At 36.9% G+C, this 14,016-nt stretch overlaps 1 long non-coding RNA gene across 1 annotated transcript; it reads left to right on the top strand.

Moving 5' to 3' along the window:
* The first annotated feature begins 1,606 nt into the window (after nt 1-1,606).
* On the top strand, nt 1,607-6,261 carry LOC307174252. The gene is made up of 3 exons (XR_013823969.1): nt 1,607-1,814; nt 5,345-5,443; nt 5,519-6,261. It is a non-coding gene; the product is annotated as an uncharacterized lncRNA (long non-coding RNA).
* The last annotated feature ends 7,755 nt before the right edge of the window (nt 6,262-14,016 follow it).

Below are 14,016 nucleotides of genomic sequence, written 5' to 3'. Positions count from 1 at the left end.
CCCCAATAAATATTCCTTATTTTTCCTTCTACTTTTTTTCTTTTGTGATAATACCCACCAACACATAGCCTAAAAACACACATGATTAGAACAATAACCAAAAAGTACATAGTTAGACACTTTTACATATGATTTAAGGGGGAAAAGACAAAAAACAATAAATAAATAGTAATAAAAATTTAACATTAACATATTTATATCAAACTCTTATAATAACACATAATTCCTAATAGTTATTCAAGTAATATTATTTGAATATCAAATATTCAATATTAAATAAGTAAATAAATAAAATAACAAATAACTAGAAATAAAAGGGAGGGAGGGTTATATAAAAATGTAGTTAATGTAGGCTAATATATATTCCTTTATTTTATGGAATATTCTTTAATTTTAGAGTTGCACATATCTTTTCAAAATGTATACATTTGCTCTTAATTTAATGTTATCCTCTCCATAGTTAGAAACTAAATCTACTCATTTAAAACTGGGGATTCTTGCTTTCTCCAAAAAAATATTGCATTAAAAGCTGTAATTCTCAGCATTCTAAATAAGTATAAGTAGCATAGGTCCTATACCCAAAACTATATTTTGTATCTCTATATATTTAGTCTTCCCTGAATTATAGGCTACTTCACTGAAGTACTTCTGTTCGCTAGAAGTTCAGTGCAACTTATCCAACATCCTAAAGATAAATTATTATAATTAGAAGATATTTCTAGTGTTATAAAATATCGCATATTAATTTTCCAAGTGTAGCAGGATGCAGTTGTTTGGATCATGCCTCCCTAAGTGACGCTTAATTTGCTGCAGCTGTGAGTGATTCTGGGCAGTTAACTTTGAGCCAACCGCGATGGTCGAGTCCCTATATAAATCGGGACCTTTCGTTTGACAAGCTACGTCATATAGTAGATATACCGATTTTATTTAGTAGATCAGAAATTAAGTCAATTATTAAAAAAAATATTCTGAAAATATGGCAGCAATATTGGGATAATGAAATAAAAGGTAGACATATGCATCAAATAGAGCCAATAGTGGGTAAAGGAAGAGTATCAGGTAGGTGTAGGTATGAGGAGAATATGATTACAAGATTAAGATTGGGACATACAAGATTGAATAGTACATTGCATTTAATAGGTAAGAGTCCAACAGGTTTATGTGAGGCATGTGAAGTTAGTGAAACAGTTGAGCATGTAGTAATGCACTGTAGGAGATATAATGTTGAAAGGAAAGAGTTGAAGGAGGAATTAAATAATATAGGAGTTAAGTTCACTATTCAAAATGTATTAAAGTCAGATAGGAGTATAATAAATCTAATGGTAGAATATTTGGGAAATACTGGGTTAAATAAGCGCATTTAAATAAGTTTTTTTTTTTTTTTTTTTTTTTTTTTTTTTCCCTCCTTCTACCTGTCATGGGGGCTGAGAGTAGACGGAGGAGCTGAACACGCAGCGCCGGATGAAACTCTATGAAGCCTCTGTGCGGGTAAATAGAGGTTATAGTTGTGTCAATGGTCCATTTCCTAGATAGGTGGCGGTAATGCACATATCTGTCTGCGATCCGCCGTAAAAAAAGCAAGAAGAAGACAAGCTACGTCATTGACATGCGACTGTTGTCCTGTCTACCTGCCGGTGTGATGAACAATCGGGTCCGGCTGAAGAAATGGGTCCGGGCTGAGGACCCCATTAGTATGCCAGTAGTATGCCTGATCTAAATCTGTTCTCGCGATAACTTGTAGCTAACGTGAGCTGTTTTAGTGTTATTATGTGGTAGCTTTATGTAGAATGCTAAATCCCGCTGCTATATGCAAGGTAAGATTGAATTAAATTTTATATTGTATATGTAAATCGTGTATATTCTATAGCTAATATTTAAAATCTCAAGTTGCGTCAATAGCAGGAGAAAGACCGCGAAATTTAAAAATACTACTGTTATTGTGTCACGAAATGTAGTTTTAAGAGTTTTTCAGTCGATAATGTAGTTGTTTAAAGCTCAAATATGTTGTTTGTTTATACAGATAGCGCCTATTTAAAAATTTGATCTGACGTTTTCGGAGATGTGAGATCCAAGGGATCACCGGTTGCTCAGCGCTCATGTATCCCGCTTGGAACAGCCTTACCTCGGCTAGAGCTGCTGCTGCTCTCTAGTCTAGTGGAGTGGTTAAACATGAGATATAATTCGTCTTGTGGGACGATCTTTGAAATCATTAATCTATATTTTGTTCCCTGGCAAATCGTTTTGGCTGAGGGCAAAGTTTTAGTTTCATAACTTTATATAACGTTAAATTATTTAGGCTTTTTATCTTTAACGTTGTAGCCTGCTGACTTATGTTTGACTGAATCGTTTAATTACTTTATTTCTTGACTTGTATGGCTACTTATACTTTCATAATTGCTATTATTGATCAATAAAACTGAAATTTAACAAAAAGAGACAAGGTTGTGTCATTTTATTTTATATAGCCTATGTAAGAATATTTATATATATATATATATATATATATATATATATATATATATATATATATATATATATATATATATATATATATATATATGATATGATATCACCAACATGGCATGTATTTTTTTCATGTATGGGATGGGAAGTATTTCAGAGTATCACTGACAAAGGCTCAAAAGAGTCCATGACTTTCTAAAAGATCTTTTAAATACAGATTGTTTGTGTTTTTGTTTTACTTTTAGGACTGGAGAACATCTGGTAATGAGATGTCACTTTTTTCTGTTTGTTAAATGCTTAGTTACGGTTGGGATCTCTGCAAAGGAATACCTTCTCACAACATAGCGACACTTTTTAGTTAACTTAATGAATTACTAACGTAATGATAGCAGTAACACCAAAACGTACTTTGCAAGATTAATCGCTGTTTTATATGGATTAACCCTTTCATGCATAGTGGTCACTACAGTGGACAGCTATTAAAAAAAAAAATTCTTAAATTTGCACGGGTTTTGATGGCATAGTTGCACATCATCCTCTTCAGTGGACCCACCCTGGTGCATCATCCTATATATTTAAACCAAGTGGCAAGCCGTTGTGCTTCGATTTTTTTCCCCCTCCAAACCAAGATGGCAAATGGTCAGTCAGAAATGCCAAGTTGCTCCGGAATATCCACCCATTCCTTCTATCCTAGGAGACTCTTGTAGGTAAAAAAAAATATTGCAGCATCAAGCAATATCTAATGCAGGGTTCACCAATCTCGGTCCTGGAGGGCCGCTGTCCTGCAGAGTTTAGCTCCAACCCCAATTAAACACACCTGAACCAGCTAATCAAGGTCTCACTAGGCATACTAGAAACTTTCAAACAGGTGTGTTGGAGATGGTTGGAGCTAAACTCTGCAGGACAGCGGCCCTCCAGGACCGAGATTGGTGAACCCTGATCTAATGAGTCCTATCAAAGTTGGGTCATTATACGTAAACGTGCCATTTTGTGTCCCTTAGAAAAAAAAGCTCTGTAAATCTTAATAAACCATAAAACAAATAAAATATTTTATAATTTAGTTTCCATAATATGTCTAATAATATAAGAATAAATTAATTTCTGTTTCTTTTGTTTTTAAAGGATTTTAATCACATTTTTGTGCACAGCATCTTGCAGAAATGTTGAAAATGGCATGTCCCTCAGTATGATTTTTCTACTTCTCCTTGCATCATCTGCCTTTCATGAAGTTGATGGTAGAAGACAAGTGTTCTCTTCTTTTCTTTGAGTTCATGTAATATCTGAAAGACAGGGACACGCTCATTGTGTCAGCCCTGTTACCAGAAAAGCATATGTTAAAAAGTTATTTGTACATATTTAAAAAGGGATCTCCATATCTCAGCTCAGGAGAGGTGTAGAGAGCCAGGACTTGCACTCATCTCTACGCCTCATCGCCCTCTATCAGAATCCAAGGTTTCAAGAAGATCCGAGAAACTTTATTTTTCGACCCAAAAAAACTATAAGGCCTACCCCTGTCGTTTTTTTTGGGTCGAAAAATAAAGTTTCTTGGATCTTCTTGAAACCTTGGATTCGGATAGAGGGTGCTGATGCGCAGACAGGAGTGCAAGATTGGAGGCTCTAGAGCCTTCCAGAGCTGAGATATGGAGATCCCAGGTAGCATTTGTTACACTGTGCAAAATAGTGGTTTCACGGACAGTGGAATTTTGGGATGACACTTGGTGCTACGGACTCAGGGGAGCCCGCTGAGTGCTGATAAACAGGTTTCATCAAAATATTTCGAAAGCTGAGCTTAAAAACCACCGTGTCCGCGAAGCCACTATTTTGCCGCCAAATAGTGGTTTCGAGGACACTCATTTTTATGCAAATTAAACACTGAAATGACTTGAAAATTAGTGTGATGTGTTCAGTTGAGCGTGCTTAGTACAGTGGGGGTGGTTTAATTAACGAGAATTGATATCACACATGACGGGAGAGCAAAAACACATAAATGTCCCAGATCCAACCTATTCAGAGGATGCAAAATAAGAGTTTCACGGACACTGCATTTTTTATGCACATCAAGCACTAAAATGACTTGAAAATGAGTGTGATGTGTTCAGTCGAGTGTGCTTAGTACAGTAGGGGTGGTTTAATTAACGAGAATGAAACTTTTTTAAACACCAAACTTTTCCGCCCGCTCCAGGGGGCCGTGGCGAGATGGAAAATGTCTCCCCCTAGTCGATCGGCCCTTTCCAAGCGGTGTTCGCGAAACCACTGTGGCAAATGCATTCATTTAATGGGTGGGTGGGAGTTTTATAGAAAATTTGGCACGGTGACCCCTGGGCCCGCCCCGATCGACATACCGAAAGCGCCGGTCTGTAGAGCGAAGGCAAAAATATTCACTAACCCTAACCCTAAAACTAACATTTTCAGCCTCTAACATTAATTGGCTAGTAGGAGTTTTATAGAAAGGTCCCAGGGGCCCCAAATTCGGCACGGTGACCCCAGGGCCCGCCCCGAGTGCCATACCAAAAGCACAGGGCTCTAGAGCAAAAGTGAAAAATTTCAGCTGCTATTGGGGATGCGAAAGTGGACTGACTTTGGTGGCAGCGATATCTCTGGAACATTTCTCATTTGCAAATGCCTTTGCATTTATTTGTGCAATGAGGTTGATTGTGGTGACAAACTTTGAAAGTAGTGCATATAACCTTAATGTATGTATGTGTATGTAAACATGAAGGTACTTTATTTTTGTTAAGGTTGTACACAACACAGTGTACGTGACATAAATGTTTCACCTTTGAGTTTGCTTATCAAAGCAAAAACAGTGAGTGATGTTCCACAGCACTAAGGACTGCAAGTGTTCAGTTGCATGTGACGTGTTGTGTGTGTGTTTTTGCAGAGTTCCTCGTGCCAGTCCATCCATGACACCCAGGTTCAACGAGCTAACTACGTCTGAAGCTGCGTTGCACCTTTGAGTTTGCATATCAAAGCAAAAACAGTGAGTGATGTTCCATAGCACTAAGGACTGCAAGTGTACAGTTGCATGTGACGTGTTGTGTGTGTGTTTTTGCAGAGTTCCTCAAGTCAGTCCATGACACCTAGTCCAGCCTCCTCACCTACCAGGTCACGACCGCACCATCTAAAGGGGAAACTGACTGACTGCATCATCTAGGCCTTAGGATGGTTCCACAAAGAATTGACTGCACATACAACATGAATTTACTTCAAACTAAAGATCTGACTTTACATACAGCAAAAGACACTGCATCTATTTGTGTCTCATTAGCTCTCAAAAAACTTTAACCTTACAGTTCATTAAATATTTTAACACAGCTAACTCAACATTAATTGTTTTTAAATCTCCACAATGTATAGCCAGAGGACTATCACAAAAGTGTTTAGGAAAGTAAATACATGCTAGAGTATGTTTGTTTAAAGCTGCTTTGTATTGTTGTGTATTTTAAAAAGCTCTATAAATGTCCTAAAACGATGTGCATTTTGCTTGTAGTTTTGTGTTAATAAAAATGTAATATATTACATCTCATAATTCAGTTGAATTCATTATGTATTGTATTGTGTAATTTAATTAAATTTTTATATAAGTTTTGGTTCTCTCATTTTATTACATTAAATGTTATTGTGTTGTATGATGTTCTGTATTAAGAATTAATTCTGACATAAATCATATGCATTAGTACACAAATGACATGCTTGTAATAAAAAAGCATTTTATGCCCCATTGCTTAATAACAAATAACTTTGTCACAAAACATACTTTAAAAATGTTATTTCTTTCAAATAAAAGATTATTATATGAATTAAGGGGTTTGATTAATTACATTAAAAATTGTGATTCCATAATTTTATTATACTGTTCTTTAGTCAAGGCTAGATTTAATATTTATACCCACAAAACATAGCTAGCATTCTGTAATTTATTTAAATGTCTAAACTGGTAATACGAAAAATAGTAATATACACAAATAAGCATTATTTTAAGAATATTTTAATAAATAAAAGTGTACAAAATAATTACATAATTATAATTGCATTACGAATGGCTGTGAATATGGTAAGGCAGTATCAGTGCAGTATAAGCTCAGGAAAAGCTCATAGCACGAATCACGATCATCGGATAACGTTAGCTGTATGCTATGCTATTATCTAAGCTAACTAAAAAACACTACCAACGAGAAATGTTTAATTTCACAATCTATAGCTTCGGTTAAATACTAGTATATGAAACGTATACTTTAGAATACATTAAATACATTAATGATTCGTTATAACGTAGTACAAACGTCTTCTATAATAAAGTGATTTTGTATGATTTGTAACCAGGCACTAAAGCGATTACCCATAAAACGGGCTTTGAACCAATCGGATTGCTTGGGTCCTCAGCCCGGACCCATTTCTTCAGCCGGACCCGATTATTCACCACACCGGCCTATCCGTCTGATGTCTGTCTTGGTCTGCCTTGGTCATCTATTCTATCCTAGCGTTATAGAATCCCCGTTGCTGTAGTAGCCCTGTTAGCAGCTAAAGTTGTGCCCGGTTATTGGATCAGAGCCTGGGGCCGTGACTGGATGCTGTTTAGCAAAGGGAAGGCTTTATAGCCGGGGTGTAGCGGCCAGTGGGCGACATCAGCGCCGAACGCCTGCTGCTTTGCTTACGTTTTTAATGTCACGATTTGTTTGCGGATATAATATGCTCATGTCAACAACTGCGGCTGCCGTTTTCACCCGGGACCTAGAATAAGTGGAACCGTGGTTCGCTCACGTTAATCGGCAGCTTCCTGGTGATCTCGTTCCTCCTGTTATACCGTGAATTGGTTTCATTCAGCATCATATGGCCAGTTTCATGGTTTAAGTGTGGAGTGTTGGATGGACTGACACCACTAACTGTAATTATTTTGGTCTATATTTTATAGGCTCAGTGTTTTGTTTGTTTAAACTCTTGTATGGAGGCTTTTGTCTGCTGCTGATATACAAGAGCATTATTCTGATTTATTTTGGGTTGATTATTTATTTGTTTTGCTTTGTCTACCCCGACCAAAGATCATTAAGCCAGAGGGCATTTTTGCCCCATTGCGCTGGATGGGCTATGATATTTTGTTTGTTTAATTTGTATTTTGATTTGTGATTTAATTGCTACCCATATCTTTAACTCTAGTACCATCTTGGGTTTAACAGTGTTTTGCAATTGTTGTGTGTAGTTTTGGTTGATTTTCACGTGTTTGTCTTTTGTCTAGGTGCTGAAGACCGCCAGTGGGAGCAGTGCCCCTTGTGGTGGTGGGTCCCTTGGTGTGTGCAGTGGCGGTGCGTTCACCAAATGTGATCATTTCCCTTGTGGTGCGTGTGTGAAATTTATCACGTGTGAATGGGGTGTTGTGTTATGGATGTTCATTGCTCGGGCCACTAGCCTCCCACTGGTAAGTTTCAGCCCTAGCTTCACCTCGTGTGTGTGTACATTGTGACCAGAGTATATTGTGTTTATTTGATTTGGTGTCAATTACATTCTATTTGCTGTGAAATTCGTACTATATGTTTGTTGTGAAATCTTGAATTTTTGGAGTGACTCTGGTGTGTATGGCTCCATTGGTTGTACATTTTTATAAAAAGTAAAAGAGAAATTAATAATAATAAAATATATTTTTGTATTTGACCACTGTCTCTGGCTGATCCCTTCACGAACCTGAGTGCCTTGTTAGCGAATAACCATTAAGTCTTTGGGTGTAAGTCCCATCGTGGCGTAGTCTGCTATTTGTCTGGGTCTAAGCCCAGCTATATATATATATTCCACCTGCCACACAAGCAAAATGTATATTTTAGTCAGAATTATTGCGCTCCTATTTGGCGCGCATGCGCGCAGCAGCGCTCGTTCAATATGAAAATTAGCAGCAAAATGGATACATTTGCATGACTTTCGAACATTTACAGATGGAGAATATAACTGTAAAATGTAAGTTTTGCACTGAGGGGGAAAAAACATGTTACAAACGCATAAAACAGCACAAAATATACGCTGTTTGATGGTGGATCGATTTGATCCACGATCGACCTCTAGGGCTGCTTAAGAAACGCGTGCACACGCAATTATCTAGACTAGATAAACCTGGATCAAATTAGTGAGATTGCGTGAGTTTCAATTACCTTTTATGGAACCACTTTAGCCCCAACTCATTTGTTAGGCTCATTCAAGTCCGGTTTTGGAGTTTAATCCCCGCTTTTCTAAGCGGCTTTTATGGAACAGCCCCCAGGACATCATCCCTCAGTGGCTTCCAAAAACCTGTTGTTTATAATTGTTTTTGTTTTTGCCTTAGCAATATTTTCAGTGCTAACACATTTTAACACATGACAATTTAAAAAGTTTGTTATGTGGTAAGTTAGGTTAAAGTTGTTGTTTTGTGTGGCAGACTAAAGACAGACTGTTGAACTTTAAATAAAAATATGCTTGGTTCAGGTTTGAAATTCATCATCTTTTATAGGCTATGCAGTCTAATATCATAGTAAGCCCCCACCCAGGGGCGTTGTCGTGAAGCTCTACTGGGGCACGGGCACATTCTTCGTACGTTGCTTAAAACATCCTAGATCAAATGACACATCCTAGATCATATCATCGTGCTAATCATGATCTGGCTAATTAGGTTCTTCGAACACACCTGCCGGATATGATTATTTAGTAGGCCTATATAGCTGGATTGAGATAATTGCGCGTTCATGCGCTTGTTTATAAAGGGATAGGATATCGATAGTAGAAACATTGATCAGCAACGCTGCTATTGGCTGTTCAGCGTGGCCAAAGAGCGCGCTCAGTTTTTCTCCTCAGCAGAGCAAGATAGTCGAAGTTTATTCAGAATTTTAATGTTTAATACAAAACGCCAGGAAACACCTTAAAGTTTGCAAAAGCCAGGAGAGAGGGCTGGCAAAAAGTAGCAGACAATTTAAATCCGTTAGAAGTGGCCATGTTAGATGTTTTTAGAACTTATTAGAATAAAGTTTATATTTTTGTATTTTAATAATTGCATTATTTGTTCATTGTAATGTCAGTCACCACAATAGAACATGGGAACAAATAAAAGTGAAGTACAAAAATATTCTACATAATGGTCATTTTTAGCCTACTTAGCCTTACTAGTCTCTTTTAAAAAGGCACTGTTAGATAAATGTTCTGTTTATAAAAGCAACCATGAAAAAGCATGAGAAAAAAAGAAAATAAACGATCTTAGTTAGTACACAGTAAAATATTTTTTGCTGCATTAAATCAAGTAAGGCCTAATCCAAATGGCTGGGATAGTATTAGTCATTTCAACTGTTAAATCTTGATTAATAATGAATTGCTTTCACCTGCGAAAATGAAAACTTAATGTAGCCTACAAATATTTTGCCATGAGTTATTGATCACATTTATGCAAAGAGTTTTTGCTTTTGTTAAAGCCCGACTCCGATTAGTCGAAAATTAGTGCGTTTCCAACAAATTAATAATTAATAATTAATAATTTTAATAATTTCTAAAAATTAATAATTTCTCACTATTATGCACGTTCACTACGGAGATGGCGATCGTCAACTTCATCTTTGCAGCAGACACTGACATTAAACACCAGTTTATTAATAAAAATCAATGCACGCGTGTTACCGGATTTACAAATGCACATCTTGCTTGTTGCACGCACACTCGACATATGATGTCGAAATAACGAGATATATGGTGTTGAAATAACATTATTAATAATAATTATTATTAATATTTAATAATAAATCTTTAATAATATTTAATTGAATGCCGAATGTTGTGCTTGTTCAATTTAATAAAATTAATACTTTAATTGTGATCATTAAAATAATTGAATATTAAATATTAAGTGTCCAATTTTTGCTCATTTATTAAAAGTATTTATATATTATATATTTAGCACCCCCTCAACACACGTAAAAAAAATATCTGGCGTCGCCCCTGGTTATAACGGCCCACGTATTAAAAATGATTGGGTCTAAATTGGGCTCGGGCTCATAATTACAGTTAATGTGTCGGGCCGGGCTCGGACACAACGGGCTCAGGTAGGGTCGGGCTTGATTTTTTGGGCCCGATCTAAGCTCTACTCATTATCCAACCAAGTTGTTTGGGCTTGTTGAGGCTCTCTGATAGCGGTATCTTCGGGCTAACGTAAACCGGAAGTTCGTTACCGGCTTGTTCTACGTTGCCATAACGATCACGGGAAAGTTCAGAGTTCGGGAAAGTCGTAGATAGATCAGTGGATCCAGGGCCGGCTCTAGGTTATTTGGTGCCCAAGGCGAGAGTTAGGGGGGTTCGGGGGCATGCTCCCCCGAGAAAATTTTGATTTCTCGGACCTACATATGTGCATTTTAAGGTGTTTGAAGGCCGACATTTTCTGATAACAATAGCTTTAAAAGCATGTCAGTGGGCAGTAGCATAAATTATTTGTCAAGATAACAGATTCTTAAACATGAGAATGAGATAAATGTTGAAATGAATGATCCACACAGTAGAAAATGGAAATGCAAAATGTTTCTGCTTATAGTTGACAATACAACAATCACATATTCCAAACAGGAATGGCCTTAAATGAGAAATCTTTCAAGGATTATTTTGCATAGATGTAAACTTTTTAGCATTAAAGATTGGTTTCAGCAACTTGTTTCTTTCTTGAGTTAATCAGTGTTTTTGGCACTATTAAATCAGTTCAATTAAATTTCAATTGTTCACTCATAAAGTCACTTGTCACCACCTACTGGCTTAATGATGCAAGTTGCGCAAACACAGACAAGCGGAGTGATACAAACTGTGAAAAGGCTGATGCTGGTGAAATATTCGAACATATTCGACTCGAGGACCTTATATATATATATAGGCTACATATCAGAGTTAAATAGGAATACATTGTAATAATGTTAATCAAGCAGACTAAATCACACGACTGCGCAGCAATATTTAAGCTCATTATACAAAGGAAATAATACAGATCTAGACAAATTGGGTTGCTTATAGTTAAAATAATTTTTTTAGTCGGCCACACATTCTACTTGCTGTCGGCCACTCATTCCACTTGCTGTCGACCACTCATTCCACTTGCTGTCGGCCACTCATTCCACTTTAATACGCAAATGACAAAACGAAAGTAAAAGCAGCAGCCCCTCGTATACGACTACCACACACACGCACACGCACACGCACCAGGGGTGCCCACTAGGGGGTGCAGGTAGAATATCAGGGGGGGGGGGGGGCAAGTCATTTTTGGGGTGTCAAATCCCCCCAAACCCCTAAAATGCATAGGAATCTATACTAACTATACTATCATCATATCAGTTCATCTATTCATATATCTATCTTAGGGCTAGGCGATAAAACTATAACGATATCTATCGCGAAATAACATTTTCTCAATAGAAATATGAGACTATTGCATAGAACTCATTTGTCCAATTTTTTTTAAATAGACATAAGAATAGCCAATCGGAATTTAGTAGCGCTGTGCCGAACCAATCATTGTGGGAACAGAGCCATGTTCCCAGACTTCCCACTGTTACCGACAGCACTTGTGAATTAGCAAGCGGTACACATGTGGATGTCTGGGCTGCAGGAGCCGACCGGGCAGCGGAGAACATTAATGTTCCGTCCCAGCAAACATTGGTCCGACGGCAACGTCGTGTCCCTGGCCAAAAATAGTCGCGGTATGACGGCATAAATCGGTAAAAATATGTAACACAGAACATTTCCTAAAAATGCATTCAGATACATTTGTACATGTCTACAGTTCTCTGGGGTTGCATGTATAATTGTTATTTTGACTTTTAGCTACGTGTAGTTCAATATAGTGTATCGGGTGAGAGGACGTCACCTGGCGACGTCTTTTACACGTGCATTTATAGTCCATCATGACCCTCCATCATGGAATCCTTGTGAAATATGCAAAAGCTGTGCTTAATCCTTGCATGGTTAATACTGCAAAAATTAATTTAATGGCCCAAGTAGTTTTTAAGAGGTTGTGAAGACGTCCACTGACGTCCTTTACACGTCAAGGCTGTGAATAGACGTCCACTGATGTCTTTTACACGTCTAGTCAAGCAAGACAGAAAAAAAACAGGAATTATCTTTATGAAATACACGAATTGTATACAAAGTAAATATATTTACTTTATCTTGTTTAAATAAATTATAATCACACAGTTCCTAGTGTGGTTAAGTGAATGCAAAGCCTCTGCATTCTAGTCATTATTTCAACCTGTAGCCTACCTGATACGTTGTGTGTTTTTTTTAGTGTTTTTTTTATTTTATGGAATGTATGCATATACATGTAAAACAGAAATATATCTGGTCACCATTTATGTCTGAGTTGGATGTAATTGCCAAAACTGTGCTGCCAAGATGTAACAAAAGATCTCCCGACATTACCAAATCCCGCGATAGGTTAGATTATCTCACGAGATGTTAACGCGTTTTCCCCATAGACTCACTCCGGAACACTTAAGTTTGAACAACCACGGAGAGAGGAGGAATTGAGGCCCATATTATTAGAAATCTACTGTTGGGTACGTACATTTTGTATTATTAGATTAACGTGCTAGAGTTTTACTTGTTTGACATGAATGAACCGAAAGAAATGATGCCCACATTGTCAACTGAAATTGGCTAACTGAGTTTGGCTAAAATTAGCTAGTAGGCTAAAAGTTACTTTGAACTTATACAACGGTATACCATAGTATAAAGTATGTTTAATGATACAGTCAAAGTTATTACTGTAAATTATTAATGTAGCCTTTTGAGAGTTTCTTTCAGAAAGTAAATTATCTGAAGTAGAATGAAATTAGCTGGATTTGAACATGTATGTTTTCAGTAACTGCTTTAAAAATATTTTGTAATTTTAGAATTGCTAAACATGTCTATTCAGGGGACATCACAGCCCACCTGTCTTTATCAGAAATGTCCTGTTCATTTTCTCACTGTTACACACCTAGTTAAGGGTCTTTCTCAAGGGCACCACAGTGGTATTGAAGAGGCAGGGGACAAATGCTGTTTTTTATTTAGCTGAAGACCATAAAAATATTTTGAAAATAAGTGCATGTCATTTACCTCAAATTTTTAATTTTCATTTATTTTAAAAAGAAATATATTCTCTTCCCTTAGATGCTGTGAAGAGGTGGAGCCCACATGCTACAGACTCTGAAATTGATGCAGCAATGGCAGAACACCTGAAACACGCTCCAGGAAGAGCTGGGGGTGGTGGATACAAAAAATGAGCCAAACAATGTGTTTAAGGGATTGTCATCATTTACTCAACCTCATGTTTCAAACCTGTATACCTTTCTATGCTAAACACAAAGATATTTAGAAGAATTTTTGTAACCAAGCAGATGTCGCTTCCCATTAATAATTATTTTTTCTCCAATAATGGTAGTCAGTGGATGCTCTATTTGCTTGGTTACAAACATTCTTCAAAATATCTTCTTTTGTGTTCAGCAGAAGAAAGAAACTCATACAGGTTTGGAATTTGGTGAGTAAATTACATAATTTTCATTTTTGGGTGAACTATCTTTATATAATAATTCAGTA

This window comes from Squalius cephalus (assembly GCF_949319135.1).
Source record: "Squalius cephalus genome assembly, chromosome: 16".
Taxonomy (NCBI): domain Eukaryota; kingdom Metazoa; phylum Chordata; class Actinopteri; order Cypriniformes; family Leuciscidae; genus Squalius; species Squalius cephalus.
The sequence above is the reverse complement of the archived record's forward strand: the minus strand, read 5'-3'. Positions and strand labels throughout refer to the sequence as shown.